This window comes from Hevea brasiliensis, chromosome 7 (assembly GCF_030052815.1).
Source record: "Hevea brasiliensis isolate MT/VB/25A 57/8 chromosome 7, ASM3005281v1, whole genome shotgun sequence".
NCBI lineage: Eukaryota > Viridiplantae > Streptophyta > Magnoliopsida > Malpighiales > Euphorbiaceae > Hevea > Hevea brasiliensis.
In genome coordinates, this window is record NC_079499.1 from 91081787 (window position 1) to 91097783 (window position 15997).

The 15997-nt window shown below is 39.7% G+C and overlaps 1 pseudogene; it reads left to right on the plus strand.

The window, feature by feature from the left end:
- The first annotated feature begins 7699 nt into the window (after nucleotides 1–7699).
- Nucleotides 7700–15997, plus strand: part of LOC131181690 (methyl jasmonate esterase 1-like) — a 29854-nt pseudogene continuing 21556 nt past the window's right edge.

The window sequence follows — 15997 nt, forward strand, 5'->3', positions numbered from 1 at the left end:
TTGGAGAAATCGGTGCCTGCTGAGATGTGGGTCGTGAGCATCGATTGAAGAAGCGTCACGCAGAACTACTACAGCTGCTCCAACACAAGCAGACAGACCTGCTCCTGCACCACTAAGGGGTAGAAGGTCTGATAAATCCGAAGCTGTGGGACCATCTCAGAGGCCCGCATCTGAGCCAGCAGAGAGGCCAGATAACAGACCACCTGCCAGAAATTATGCCTTGAGAGCTCAGGAGGAGCAAGATGCCCCGGACGTCATCGAGTGCGTTCTCCCTCTACAATACTCCTGTGCATGCATTGGTGGATCCAGGATCCACTCATTCCTACATTTGCATCAACCTACCCGTAGAAAGGGGGATACTAGTAGGGGAGAGTGACCAAGACATTCTGGTCACTAATCCATTGGGCCACAGTGTGGTAGTGAACAAAGTATACAAGGGTTGCCCGTTAAGGATTCAGGGGTATGAATTCTTGGCAGACCTAATTGAGTTGCCCTTCCATGAGTTTGACGTGATATTGGGAATGGACTGGTTGTCACGTCATCAGGCAATAGTTGATTGCAAATTGAAGAGAATTTCTCTAAAAATTTCAGAGGGTAATGAGATCACAGTTGTGGGGGAAAGGACAGATTTCTTGTCCAATGTCATCTCAGCCACAGTTGCAAGAAGAATGATGAGAAAAGGCTGTGAAGCCTACCTAGCACATGTGGTGGATACTAGGCAGGCTAAGCCAAACTTGAGTGACATACCCACAGTAAGAGACTTCCCAGAGGTATTTCCTGAAGAGTTGCCTGGTTTGCCACCAGAAAAGGAAGTTGAATTTGCTATTGAGACACTGCCGGGTACAGCACCCATTTCCATTGCTCCTTATAGGAGGCACCCACTTAATTGAGAGAGTTGAAAACTCAGTTGCAAGAGTTGTTAGATAAGGGGTTCATACGCCCCAGTGTGTCACCATGGGGAGCTCCAGTGCTGTTTGTGAAAAAGAAGGATGGGACTTTGAGGTTATGCATCGATTACCGGCAGTTGAATAAAGTGACTGTGAAGAATAAATATCCGTTGCCTAGAATTGATGATCTGTTTGATCAGTTGAAGGGAGCAGGAGTGTTTTCCAAGATTGATCTCGGTCGGGTATCATCGATTGAGGGTGAAGGATGTAGATGTGCCCAAGATCGCATTCAGACCGGTATGGGCATTATGAGTTCCTAGTGATGCCCTTTGGCCTAACAAATGCACCAGCGGCATTTATGGACCTTATGAACCGTATCTTCCATCCACACTTAGATCGGTTCGTAGTGGTCTTTATTGATGATATTTCGGTGTATTCCAAGACCAGTGAAGAACATGATGAGCATTTGAGGATTGTTCTGCAAACCCTGAGAGAAAAGAAGCTGTATGCTAAGTTGTCCAAGTGTGACTTTTGGCTGAATGAGATTGCATTCCTTGGACACATAGTGTCGGTGATGGGATTAGGTAGATCCCAAGAAGATAGAAGCGATGATGGAATGGAAGCCTCCGGAAACACAACCGAGGTCGAAGCTTCTTGGGGCTAGCTGGGTATTACTGAGAAGATTTGTGAAGGATTTTCCCTAATAGCCGCTCCAATGACCAAGTTGTTGCACAAGAATGTCGATTTGGTGGAATGACAAGTGTCGCACCAGTTTTGAGAAGTTGAAGGCTATGTTGACAGAGGCACCGGTGTTAACACAGCCGATGTCGAGAAAGGACTTTGTGGTCTCTGATGATGCCTCTCATAATGGGTTAGGGTGTGTATTGATGCAAGAGGGGAAAGTGATCGCCTATGCTTCCAGACAGCTAAGGCCACATGAACAGAACTACCCTACCCATGATCTAGAGCTTGCAGCAATTATCTTCGCACTGAAGATATGGAGGCATTACTTGTATGGTGAAAAGTGCTACATTTACACAGACCACAAGAGTCTAAAATATTTGCCAACTCAGAAGGAGCTCAACCTTAGACAGAGGCGATGGATTGAGTTCCTGAAGGATTATGATTGTGTAATTGACTACCACCCTGGGAAGGCAAATGTAGTTGCTGATGCCTTGAGCAGAAAATCCATGATAGCCTTGAGATCATTGAATGCCCGTCTATCTTTGATTCGAGATGGAGCTATTTTGGCTGAGTTGCAAGTGAGGCCAAACCTGCTACAGCAGATTTTAGATGGGCAAAAGGCAGATGAAAAGTTAATGGCCATTATGAGCAAAATCCCAGAAGGAAAAGCAACTGACTTTGAGGTGAAAGCAAATGGGTGTCTGTATTACAAAGGAAGACTGTGTGTACCAGATGATGGGGAATTAAAGGCTAGCATTCTAAAAGAGGCACACACCAGTGTATATGCTATGCACCCAGGAAGTACAAAGATGTATCATGATCCAAGCTTGATATTGGTGGCACAGTATGAAGAGGGACATAGTGACTATGTGACTAAATGCTTGACATGTCGGCAAGTCAAGCGAACATCAAGTTCCATCGGGTTTGCTCTGACCTATCGCATACCGAATGGAAATGGGATCGGGTCACCATGGATTTTGTAAGTGGCCTACCTCTCACCCGGAAGAAGCATGATGCAGCATGGGTGATAGTTGATAGATTGACAAAGTCAGCACACTTTCTGCCAGTTAGGACTGACTACTCACTAGAGAGGTTAGCAGAATTGTATATCAGTGAGATAGTTAGACTGCATGGAATTCCACTTTCCATCATATCTGATCGAGACCCAAGATTTACATCGAGATTTTGGAAGAAGTTGCATGAATCCTTGGGTACACAACTCCATTTCAGCACAGCTTTCCATCCTCAGACGGATGGGCAATCCGAAAGAGTAATCCAGGTAAACAATTGAAACCAATGAAATTGATACAAATATTGAATTGAAATGATAACAATAACGTGAAATACTTGTCAGGTCCTTGAGGATATGCTGAGGAGTTGTGTCATTGAGTTTGAGGGAAGTTGGGATAGATACCTCCCATCGCGAATTTGCATACAACAATAGCTACCAAGCTAGTATCCAAATGGCCCCGTATGAAGCGTATGGGAGAAAATGTAGAACTCCAGGTGTCTTTGGACTGAATTGGCGAAGACAAGCGGTAGGGCCGGACACTGTGAAACAGGTTGAGAAAAGGTGAAATCAATCAAAGCCAACTTAAAGGTTGCCTCGCATGCATGTAAATCTTATGCCGACTTGAAGAGAAAAGAAATGGAATATGTGGTTGGCGACAAAGTGTTCCTCAAGGTGTCACCATGGAGGAAAGTATTGAGGTTTGGAAGGAAAGGTAAGTTAAGCCCTAGGTTCATTGGCCCATATGAAGTCATTGAACGTGTGGGTCCAGTGGCCTATAGGCTAGCTTTACCACCAGAGCTGGACAAGATCCACAATGTGTTCCACGTGTCTATGCTCAGAAGATACCGCTCAGATCCTTCACATGTCATCTCCAGAGAAGAAATTGAAATACAACCGGATTTGACATACGAAGAAGAACCTCTACGGATCTTGGCTCGGGAAGTGAAAGAGTTGAGAAACAAGCAAATTCCATTGGTGAAAGTGCTATGGAGGTACCACGACACCGAGGAGGCAACTTGGGAAAGTGAAGAGACGATGAGGCAACAGTTCCCTCAACTGTTTGCATCAGGTAAATTTCGAGGACGAAATTTAAATTAAAGGGGAAGAGTTGTAACACCCTCCCGATAACCACTCCGTACATCCTACTATTCCGGTGACCGGTGTCGGCTCGGACAGCTAGAATATCCGGAAAAATATTTAAACTAAAGTCAGGAACCATAATTAACTCAAATATTAATAAGAAAAATTTAGTAAAAATTTTAGGAATAAAATACAACCGAGTTAAACGAGCCGGTGCCCAAGCGATGGGTAACCAGAGGGAAGTTGCGGTTCTCGCAACGAGGAGCCCTAGACCCGGGAGAAAAATTATAAAATAATTTTTGGGACTCCAGAGAAGGGTTATTGAGGTTCCCATGGCATTAGAATGCCAAGAAAATACCTAGAAAAAATTTTCAATCGGTACAGACAATTTTGACCTGTTAAGCCAAATGGAGGGCATTTTGGTCATTTCGCCTTCAGAGGTGATTTTTGGCCGACTTGTCCAGTTGAGTAAATAATTAATATGACATAAAATATGAATAAACATGACTAGAAATTAAATTGAAATTGAGTAGTGGAGGAAAGAAAAGAAATTGAGGAAAAAGGGCTATTTATGACATCATGGTGATGTCATTTATAATTACCAACCAATCACAATTAAGCCCTTTTTTGACTAACTAATAAAGAGACAAATTGAAGACTAAATTCATCAAAGATCCAGCAGCCATCTCCTTCCCCAAAACCAGCCAAAAACGTAGAGAGAGAAAAGAGAGGGTTTCCACCATAGTTCAAGCTTCCAAGCTTTGAAATCTTGCTTATCTTGCACCAAAAACCCTAGATCCCTTCAATAAAAATTACCCCCACACCTTGTTGGAGTGTTTGGCAGCCAAGAAAAGCCAAGAAAGTGAAGGAATTGCTTGGGAAAAATCTGCCCTAATCAAGGTTAGTGCATTAGATACTTAAAACTCCTTTTTTTCATGATTTGCAACTTGAATTGAGTAAGAATTGTAACTAAAATGAACAAGAATTTTGTGTACACATACTATGAATTTTTGGCAGCCCTTGTGAAGGAATTATTTTGATTGTTTTGATGTACTTAAAGTGGGCTATAGATCAAGTTTAAACCATGTGTGTATGTGATTATTGAAGGAGCTAATAATTAAGGTGTTGTGAAAACCTATAATGGAACTAGGGTTTTGAAGAGTGAAAAATTGGCTTGGCTTGGGAAATTGTTAGAGCACATTTTAATGGTCAATTAGTAACCATTTTAGGTAAGTTGACCATAATTAGAACTGAAAAATAGTATGGTAAAGTGAAGGTGAAATTTGCCCTAGGACAGCAGCAATGGACTGAGATTTCAGTCCAATTACACAGCCATAACTTTGGCTGTGTTGGTCCAATTGGTGTTTGGCCAATTGGACATGAAACTAGGCTTATAATGACACATTTTTGCTGAAGAAACCATGCCCAAAAGACCAAAGCAAGAGGACCAAAACTTGGCCCCAATCTGGACACCCTGCAACTGATTCTGCAGAATTGACCAAATGAACAGTAACTGTTCATTTGGCCATAACTCACTGTAGATATGGTCAATTGACCTGAAATTTTTACAGCAACAAGTTAAGACATAGACAAACAACTTTCATGAAGAAACCTACCCCAAATTATGGCCAGAATCTAACCCAAATGGCAGTGGAAGTCACTATTCATGTTACTGTAGATATGGTAATTTCTGCAGATTGGCAATCCGGCCAGCTTGGGTTTTTGAGCCATATCTGGAGCTACAAAACTCCAAATGGAGTGATTCAAAAAAGGAAATTCAACTAGACAAAATAAGGAACAACTTTCATGTTTTACATTTCTTCAAATTCCCACAGTAACAGTGTCCAATGGAACAGTGAATTTGACTCACCAAAACTGAAAATTCTGCTTGTGTGGGTTTACACTTTGAAATGGTATTAACACTTAATGCCAACAAGTTTTAAACACCAAATGTGGTATGTTGGGAGTGCCAAAGTCAATGTACATATTTTCTATCCAAAAGTTAACATTTTTATTGACCAATGAGATGAATAGTAACACCAAAACATGAAATTCACAAATTGAAGAATTTAAAAGTTTCAAATGCCCTAGTATACCTAACAAGATTGGTTTGGATAGTTTGGCATGCCAATAGGGTTCAGTTAGCGATCGCATATGGCAATATGCCATTCCGTGATTTCATGGCTTTTAGCCATTCGACTTTATATTGAGACTTGGCCTTGTGCTCGATATTATTCTGACATTGTTAGCCGCTCATTACCTGCCGGGAGATGCATATGTGACCGATGGTATGACGGCCCGAGGTACTAGGTACCCAGTGCCAGTTTACCCGTTATCCAGTCCAGTCATCTAGTGTAGGTTACTTGGGGCAACCAAATGAATAAAAGTGAACAACGTTAATGAAACAATGAATATATCTATACCAATAAAGAAAGCATACACATTCTATACACATTCATTTTCTTGCTATTTTCTTCTATTATATTATTGCACCACTAAGCATTATTGCTTAGCGCGTTGCTTTTGCCACGCGTAGGTACTGGAGATCCCGATCGTGAGCCCAAAGAGACCACGGTGGGTGAGTCCATCCGCGCTTCGCTCGAGGTCCGTGTCACCTCAACTTCTGCTGTGCCTTGGTAGGACACTAGGTGTCATTTTGACATTTTGTAACTTAATTTTGATTTTTCTTCATATGTAATTAAACTTGTGTAATGTATATTGATGTTTATGTAAATTATGAAAATTGTATTTGTTAATGGAAAAGTAAATGTTTACTTGTGATTTATATGTGATCGTGATTTATATGTGATCATCACATGTGAATGATGAATGAGAGTTGAAATTGAAATGTTGAGATCTTGATATTAGAATTGAGAATGATTGAATTTGTTTATTGGAAGTGTTTTTAACAGGTTCCGAAGAACTGTTTTCTTCATTTTTAGCCGGTACTCCGCCGGATTTTCTTTAAAATTTTCGGAACCTCAAATAAATTATAATTTCAATAAAGGAACTATATTTCACAAACTATATTCAAAACTTTGACAAAAATTAATTAAGGTAAGATAGAGTGTGCCGGTACACTGTGTGGCATAGCTTGCTCGCCTACACTGTAGACGGGTAAGGGGTGTCACACAATTAATTACATTTTATTACAAATAAAATTATTTTAAAATTATTTCAATAAAAATAATAATTAAATAGTTTTAAAAAAATGCAGTTTATCAATGGAATTTTCCATCAATAATCAGCAAAAAATCTGTAAGTAATCCGCAGCATCGACGGACTATCTAGGGCGTTTTAATACAATGATAATTTGCACGTCGGTAAATTTTATTGGCTACTTATTCGCTCCATAGGTACATTAGCAACGATAATGATAATGCAATGTAATGTTACCAAGTAAAATTTATTTTGTTATAAAATAAACTCATCTTGATATTAGTTTAATGAAGATAATAAGTGTTAATGCAGATTTTAATAATTAAATAGTTAAATTATTTAAAAACAATTAAAATAATAATAATAAATTAAAATAATAATAATAAGTAAAAATAAAAAAATAATTTAATTTTATGTATAAATACTTAAATAATTTAAGCGTTAAAGCAAATAAATAAATAAATCAAAATTTAAAAATTCAATAAATATAATAAAACTCCTAAATAAAAATTTTAATGTGACTGAAACATTCCTTCACATTCAAAAGATTTAACTAATGGAAAAGAGAGAATAGTCAATTACATTTTATTACAAATAAAATTATTTTAAAATTATTGTAATAAAAATAATAATAGAATAATTTAAAAATAATTATATATATAGTGCTTTTTTACAATAATAATAATAATAATAATAATAATAATAATAATAATAATAATAATAATAATAATAATAATAATAATTGGTAAAGGTGAATGTATAAGTTAAAAAAATTAAAAATCACATGATGTTCCCAAAGACCCACACACGTGAGACCAACCTGATTTTGGTTCCAAAAGATTCTTTTTGGAGGGTTCGGATGGTGAAGGTAGGAACAAAAAAGGTAGCCAATAATTTTTCAGCAATGGGGTGGGTATGAGATGGAGGAGAAGCAGAGGCACTTTGTGTTAGTCCATGGATCCTGCCATGGAGCATGGTGTTGGTATAAGGTGGTCACTCTTCTAAAATCAGCAGGTCACAAAGTTACAGACTGACCTTGCCGCTCGTGTTCATCCAAAGCAAGGTGCAGAACTCCAATCAATATCGACTACTTTGAGTCGTTGATGAAATTTATGATGTCTCTGCCAGTAAGAAAGAGTGATTCTAGTAGACCACGGTTTTGGTGGCCTCACAGATCTATTGCTATGGGAAGGTTCCCTGAAAAAATTTCTGCTGGAGTCTTTGTTGCTGCTATCATGCCAGGTCCTGATTTCACTTACACAACTGCAAGAGAAGAGGTTGTTAAGTTATTAAACGCAATGGAGTTTAAGACTGTTTCCGTGATGAATCAAGAGTTTATGAAACTTGATTGTTTTAAGGAACAAATTATGTTCACTAAGAAGGTGAAAGCAGATTCAAAAAAAGAAGATGAATTGCCATGCAGAGGTCATATTCTCAACAACTCATCAGATAGGCTATAAGATTTGTTTACCTCTGTCAAGTCTCCAAAGGAAATCTGAAATTCGTTACATTCGAATACAATAAAAACAAAAGGTATGGATAAATTTCTCATTATGAAATATTTTGAATTCTAAATACTTGATAATATGCCTGTCATGGATAAGTCCATGAGTTTCATATCTTTGTTTCAAAGTCTAAGGATTTGAAAGTGGTAGTTCGTAAATCACTACAATTAGGGTGAATAATAGCACATCATGTTTCTAGTTTGAATGATTATAGGAAGAAATTACTGTATGCCACATACGACTTTTCTCTTAAACAAATTCAGAAACACTTAACATTAAAAGTTTTTTTATGTGATAGTTTGTCTTTATGTTGATGACATGCTTATAATTAGAAGAAACATAAGGTTATATTATGATGCTAAAGCTCATGGTGAATGTGTTAAAGAAGATAATAAGATTTATGTGCATAAGTTGAAAAACACTTTTTATATGCATAAATCCTAATTCATATTGATTGTGTCTATCACTAACTAGGTGGGGACATTGTTAAAAATATTAGTGATAAGAAAATTTATCTCATTTTGAAAGAGTTATGTCTATTCATTAAAAGGAATCAAAATAAACTATTTATTATCGATAGTTATATATTTTCTAAGAGGTATAAGTGAACATATGTAATTGTTCTAATAGATACAAAGTGAACGGTTGTATCTGTTGTCGCAAGGTATTTTGCGGTCGCCCGGACGAAGCTCTTCACCGAAGTGGGAAAAGTGAGGAGTCGCCACTCTAATTTTGAGGGAAATTAAAGAAAACCATTTTGTGAAAATAAATCAAAAGGAAACCACTTCAAAAAAAAAAAAAAAAAAGAGATTCTAGGTTCGGAGTCCGTATACCGGCGGGGGAGGTGTTAGGCACCCCGCCTCGTCCCTCAACGAGGGTGAACAGATTTAATGTTATGCTCTTTATAAATTAAAAAGATAATTAGAGGGTTGGGATAGGGATGATGTTAATCCTTTATGCATAATAAAGGAGTGTTCGATATTTCACTTATTTTGGGTTGCCCAAGAACACGAGTTCGTGAGATGGCCCTTTAGTGAATAGGTGTCAAATAAAGTTATCTTGTATATTGAAGTTGTATTATTTTAATTTTGATTTTGTTAAGAGAGCTCGGATAAGAAGTTTCTACCGATCTCTAGATATGTTTTATTAAGAGTTTTAGGCTGGAAATTTTGGATAAGAACTCTCCTCCGATCTCCACATATTTTATTGAGGTTTTGGTTGAGAAACGGGTAAGAACTCTCCCCCGATCTCTTAGAGTGTTCGGTTTAAAAATTTAAATGAAGGATCTCGGATAAGAACTCTCCTCCGATCTTTGTTTTTTATTTAAATGAGAATCGGGTAAGAACTCTCCCCCGATCTCTTAGAGTGTTCGGTTCAAAATTTAAATGAAGGATCTCAGATAAGAACTCTCCTCCGATCTCCGCATTTTAATTAAACGAGAATCAGGTAAGAACTCTCCCCCGATCTCTTAGAGTATTCGATTCAAAATTTAAATGAAGGATCTCGGATAAGAACTCTCCTCCGATCTCCGTATTTTAATTAATTGAGAATCAGGTAAGAACTCTCCCCCGATCTCTTACAGTGTTCGGTTCAAAATTTAGATGAAAGATCTCAGATAAGAACTCTCCTTCGATCTCCGTATTTTAATTAAATGAGAATCAGATAAGAACTCTCCCCCGATCTCTTAGAGTGTTCGTGATATAAGATTGAACTTTTCACCGATTTCCTAGGTGATTACCTTGTCAGAACTCTTTGGCCAGCTATATCCGATCTCTTTCGCTTACTAATCTGGGATCCGATCTTATCTCGATTCTCGCTCTATTATGCTATCTCCTGGACTCGTTTAATAACCTGACCTCATAACTTTTTCTCTGAGCTACTATTCAACCTTTGGTTATTTTTATTTGTTCAAAAAAAAAACTTTCATGTTAAGATACTTCTACCAATATTTTATTAAGTTACCTACAAGTTGCCCACAACCAGAACACCTATTTTTGAAGGAAATGAAAGCTAAAGAGAAATAAATAAGGTTCATGGACGAATAGAAGAAGTAAACATCGGGAAATAACAATCGGCCTGAATAATCTACATTGGGATTTTAGTGCTATTGAACTTAATGGAAATTTGAAAAATAAAAACAGATAAACTGAAACACGAGCATCCAGCGAAACAATAGTCTAGACACTTACCTGTGGGAGGTTGAGACTCTTGAGCTAACTCTAGTGTCCACGAATCTTGTAGAGGTGGAAGCCGATGGCCAAAAGACTAAAACTTATTCAAAATAACAGGAACCAAGTCAGAATGCAGTTGAGCCGAAGTGACGATAACCGGGTCGGAATGAGATTAAGCTTGGAGAATAATATGCTGGTATTAGGGTGATGAAGACGAAACCGAACAAAAAATGGTATCGCAGAGTAATGAACAGACTAAAAATGAAGATTTTCAGGGTCCAAGACTCCTTCAATGGAGATACTTAAGAAAACTAGTTTCTAAAGTTTCCCGAAAGCTCAGAATGGCAAAGTAGCAAGACTGAATTAGATTTCAGAGCATATTCACTATAATCACCATCACCCTTTTTTGCCCGTCCCTTTTACTGTATTGCATGCAGGTATTTATAGGGAACGGGTGCTTCTAATGAAGGGTCAGGATCTCTCCTGTGGAGACGGAAGGTCTGGATTTCAAAGGACATGATCCGATGTCTGAGAATTAAAGAGAATCAAAATGGACGGCTGGGATCCTATCCAAAATATCCGTCCTTTCTCTTCCTAATCCAACGGCTCAGGATCTTGCCTTACAAGATGGATCCGAGGGCTAGGAATGAAAAGTGCTGAACCTGTCGTCTACTTTTGATCCAAGGGCTCCGGGTTTATCCTTACAAGTATGATCAACGGTGGAGATTGTGATGTACAGAACTGCCATAACTATTTTTGGCGTCTGTCAGCAATGTAGGCGATTCTGCAAATGAGGTGTGCGGTGAAGATTTGCTCATGCCTACAACGCTTTAACTACCTCGACTCTGATTATGTAGAGAGTTATTGGAAGTCATCTCATCCTCTCTGTGCTTTTTGATCTCTATTCCTTCCGATCTCTCTATTATGACCCTTTTCTTTTCTGATCTTTCTCATATCGGGTCCCTCATTGCTTCCCGATCTCTCTCATTCTAGAACTTTCCTCTTTATCTGATCTGCCTAAGTCCAAGCAATTAATTCTTCGATTACCGATGCATCCGCTTTGGTTCCTATATGCAATAAATGCTCAGGCCCTAGATATATGCACCAGCGAAAAAAACTCCTCCACACTTCACTTCTCCTCCTTCCATTTCTCCATTTCTCCTGTTCTAGCTTCTCCGGTGACAATTCCAATCATGGTGACTGCTTTTGATCTTTTTCTGATTGTTTTCTTTGCTCCTCGACTGAAAATTTACGATCCCGGTGATCGGAGAAACATGGGAACAATATCTGATGACAATGAAGGAACCGGACTAATTTACCGATCAGGATCGAAAACGACGATCGTGCCGATCTCGAATCGGTCCACCAGTATAATTGGTGGGCCGATCTGGGGCAAGAGTACTGCTAATTTTAATCTTAATGTCGGTGATCGCCTCTTGAAGTTCATTTGGCTCCTCACTGCATCGGGCGTCCCGACTACAGCTCGGTTTTGGTCGATGACATCGACGATGACTCCAGTCACCATCATGAGAGTCATAGTCTCCCCATCTGAGCTGCACATCTATTCGATGCCTATGGCTGGCTTTCTAATCAAACACATCTTTTGATTCAGCCACAAGACTAGGCTTTGACATAGGTCCTTACTAAGTAGGATGTAGTGCCGATCTTTAGAGATCGCCCAAATGATGTAATCTGACCTTTAAAGGTTCTCTTAATGATGTAATCCGATCTCTTGAGATCGCCTAAATGATGTAATCTGACCTTTTGGAAATGAAATGAAATTTTATTTGAAGGTTATTATTTAATTATTGCATTGGTTGTTTTTTCGATCTTTGATGTGCATATCCGATCTGATCTCTAACTAAATCATCATTAGCCGATCTGCGGCTTTGAAAATTCACACAATCCGATAACCCTAGCTAGCTGATCTCATTTTATTTGATTTTATTATTGTGTTTCTGGAACCTTCCCGCGATGTGTTAGGAAAGCAGGTCGATTTCGCTAACAGAAGTGCTGCTTGGGACTTCGTGAGCATTAAATGCTCAAACGGGTATAAATAGGGGGAGGGTCAATCAGTTGCTCCCTTATGTCACTTTCAGCACTTTGCTAGTAATTTCAACATTCTCTCGTTTTTTCAAGTATTTTCGGCACCAATCACATTCCGGTAAGGGTTTTGATCATTTTCTTAGTTAAACTTCTTTGGTTTCTTTCAGAATGAGCAGCATCGAGGCTCAGAGAGTTGCGAGCCCATCTTCTGTCCACATTTTGTGGACCTCAGAAGAGGGCGACGTAATTAGATCGGGTGGTCAAACTAGCACGGCCCTCGTTCCGGTAACTGGTCCGGCTGCCAGACCGAGGCGAAGGGCATCTTTGAGGAGAGACAACTTGCCAATTGATGAGTTGCCTTCAGTCTTGAGAGAAACCGATCTTCAATCTATAAGCCAGGAGTATAATCTGTGGATCGACTCCTTTGAACTGATCAAATGCCATGGCGATCATCGGGCCGACCACTTCTTTGATGAGGGCGATCTCATCATGGTGTATGAAGAGCAACTGAAGGTCGGGCTCCGTTTTCCCTTGGATGAATTTTATAAGGCCGTCCTAAAATTCCACCATGTCTCGGTAGCCCAAGTGTATCCGAACTCCTGGCAGACTCTAATAGCCTTCCGGGGCCTCTGCCGAGCTAAGGGACTGGAACCCACGGCCAAAGTCTTTGCCGAGATACATAGACTCGCCCGAAGGAAGGATGATGAGTTCTGGTTCTTCCAAGCTAAGCCCAATTGTTCTCTCTTTACCGATCTCCCTTCTTCATTGAAGAATTGGAAGAACCGGTTCATCATTTTGAGGAGCAAGATTCGGAACGGCTTTGAGGGCATCCCATGGAGTTGGCAACACCTGGTCGCTCCGATCCCAAAAAAGATCACCTTAAATAAGGACGAAGATGCCATAGTGAAAGAGTTAAAGTCTCAGGTGTCCACTCAGAAATTCTCTTGCTTAGACGCGGTGATGGCCGAACTGAAGTATTGGATGATGCGGCTGATCACTGATGAAGAATACGAGCTTCAGCTCTCTGACCTCGGCCTTCGTATTACCTATATCTCTGGTCTCTGAATCTTAGCGAACTCACTGACTTCTTCTTTGTGCAGGTATGGCGGGCGGCGATGCTTCCAAGGAGAGCCGCAAACAAAAGAGGGAGGTCTCCAGGAAAGTGAGGGCGATGAAGGGGGCCACCATTGCTGATGCTTAGACCCCTCGTCATGAATCAGTAGAGGTGCTGAGCTCTCCTCCCCGATCTCAGGAGCAACCGATCTCTGAGGTAGAGGTCATCGCCTCGGCACCTCAACAAATCGAGCATCCACCTCCCCCTCCTCCTCCGATCTCTTCCAATGTAGAAGGGGAGTCTTCGGTACTACGGTCAGGACACTTTCCTGAGGCGCTCAACTTTTGATCCAATCATTGGAAAGGAATCACTCTATAAGGAGGAATCCCAACCTGGCCAAAGTCATGGGAGCTTCTATCTGCTTCCAAAAAGATCAGAATCGGTTGGCAGAGGAGAGCATGGATGACATCTTCGCTCAGACAATGAGCTTGGGCTTAGAGGCCATTACTAATCAGCACGTACTCAGAGAGAAAGCCCATACCTTAAAGAAGGAGATCCTTAAGGCGGTCCAAGATGCCTCACCTGCACAAGCTCAGCTCTCCTCTACTAATAACTACATCGCCAGAATGGAAGAGCGGATGAGGCATTATGAAGAGAGGATAACGAAGGTGGAACGAGAACTTGAAGGCTCTCGAGCTGGTCGATCTGCCGATCTCACTCGTTATGCTGAAGACCTTTGGGCGAAGGAGGAAGAGCTCCGAGCCAAGGATGAGGAACTTTAAGCTAAGGAAGAGGAGAGCACTACAAAGGAGGCCGGGGCTTATGTGAACGCCCATAATGTGAACGCCCATAATGACCTTATGACTGAGTTGAAGAAGCGGTACCCTAAAGAGGACTTCTTCTGGATGAACAAGCTCGCCCCAGAGGCCAAAGATGAGAGCGATAAAGATCCAAAGAGAGAGAGAGAGAATGAGAGAAATGATGATGTACTTAGAGAACAGGCTGGGGGAGACCCTCTAGCCGAATGACTTGTAAATTTTTATTTTCAAATGAAGTAAAGTCCTCTATTTTGTTCAATTTCTTGATGAGATCGGAAAGCGCCCCAATTGTATGAGTACTTGATTTTTTGAACGTATTAGAACATTAAACTTAAAAGCAACTACTAATCTAAGTATAAGAGATCGGAAAAACATTGTAAGCGTGAGATTGGACTAAGCCATGACCAAACACCGGGTATAACTTTAGAACATTAGAATTGGAAAGACTTGACTCGAATTCTTAAGATCGGAATCATCATTAAATCGAACAGAAACCTTAACTTTTAAGAAATATCTGGGACATATGAGTGAGGAACCCGATTCTAGCATTAGCTAAACGACTTTCCACAATATTTATAAAAAGAGATCGGGAGGCAAGACTGGAGGGTATGGAGACCTGAAATTGGTTCGAACCCCTCTGATAAAAGATCAGAAAACAATTAACTATGTGTGGGATCGGTTTATTTCATGATTGAGCAATCAATGTGTTTGGAAAAGTCATTTGTGATCGAAGGACGTCGGCTGGGAGTCAATTTAAAGTCCCTTGACCTTAGTGATCGGCCAAAATATGGTGTCAACAGCTGCCCCTCTTTACATAATTTCTATTGAAGGGAATAAAATTTTCCCGTATAGGAATTATGTAAAGATTCAAACCCATATTTTGGGCAATTGGGGTATGAAAAATTAAAACACTGAGAATCAAAATTTGACTTGGAAGTTAAAGGCTGGAAGTTAAAGTCAACTTAGATCAAGGAACCAGAGGTTGATAACAAGAATTTAAATGCGAGGATTTAAAATCAACTTGGATCAAGGAACCAGAGGTTGATGACAGGAATTTAGAAGCAAGAATTTAAAATCAACTTGGATCAAGGAACCAGAGATTGATGACACGAATTTAGAAGCACGAATTTAAAATCAACTTGGATCAAGGAACCAGAGATTGATGACACGAATTTAGAATGCTGATTAAAATCAACTTGGAACAAGGAACCAGAGGTTGATAACAGGAATTTAAAATGCTAGAAATTAAAATCAACTTGGATCAAGGAACCAGAGGTTAATGATAGGAATTTAAAATGCTAGAAATTAAAATCAACTTGGATCAAGGAACCAGAGGTTGATGACAGAAATTTAAATGCGAGAAATTAAAATCAACTTGGATCAAGGAACCAGAGGTTGATGACAGGAATTTAAAATGCTAGAAATTAAAATCAACTTGGATCAAGGAACCAGAGGTTGATGACAGGAATTTAAAATGCTGAAAATTAAAATCAACTTGGATCAAAGAACCAGAGATTGATGACAGGAATTTAAAATGTAGAAATTAAAATCAACTTGGATCAAGGAACCAGAGGTTGATGA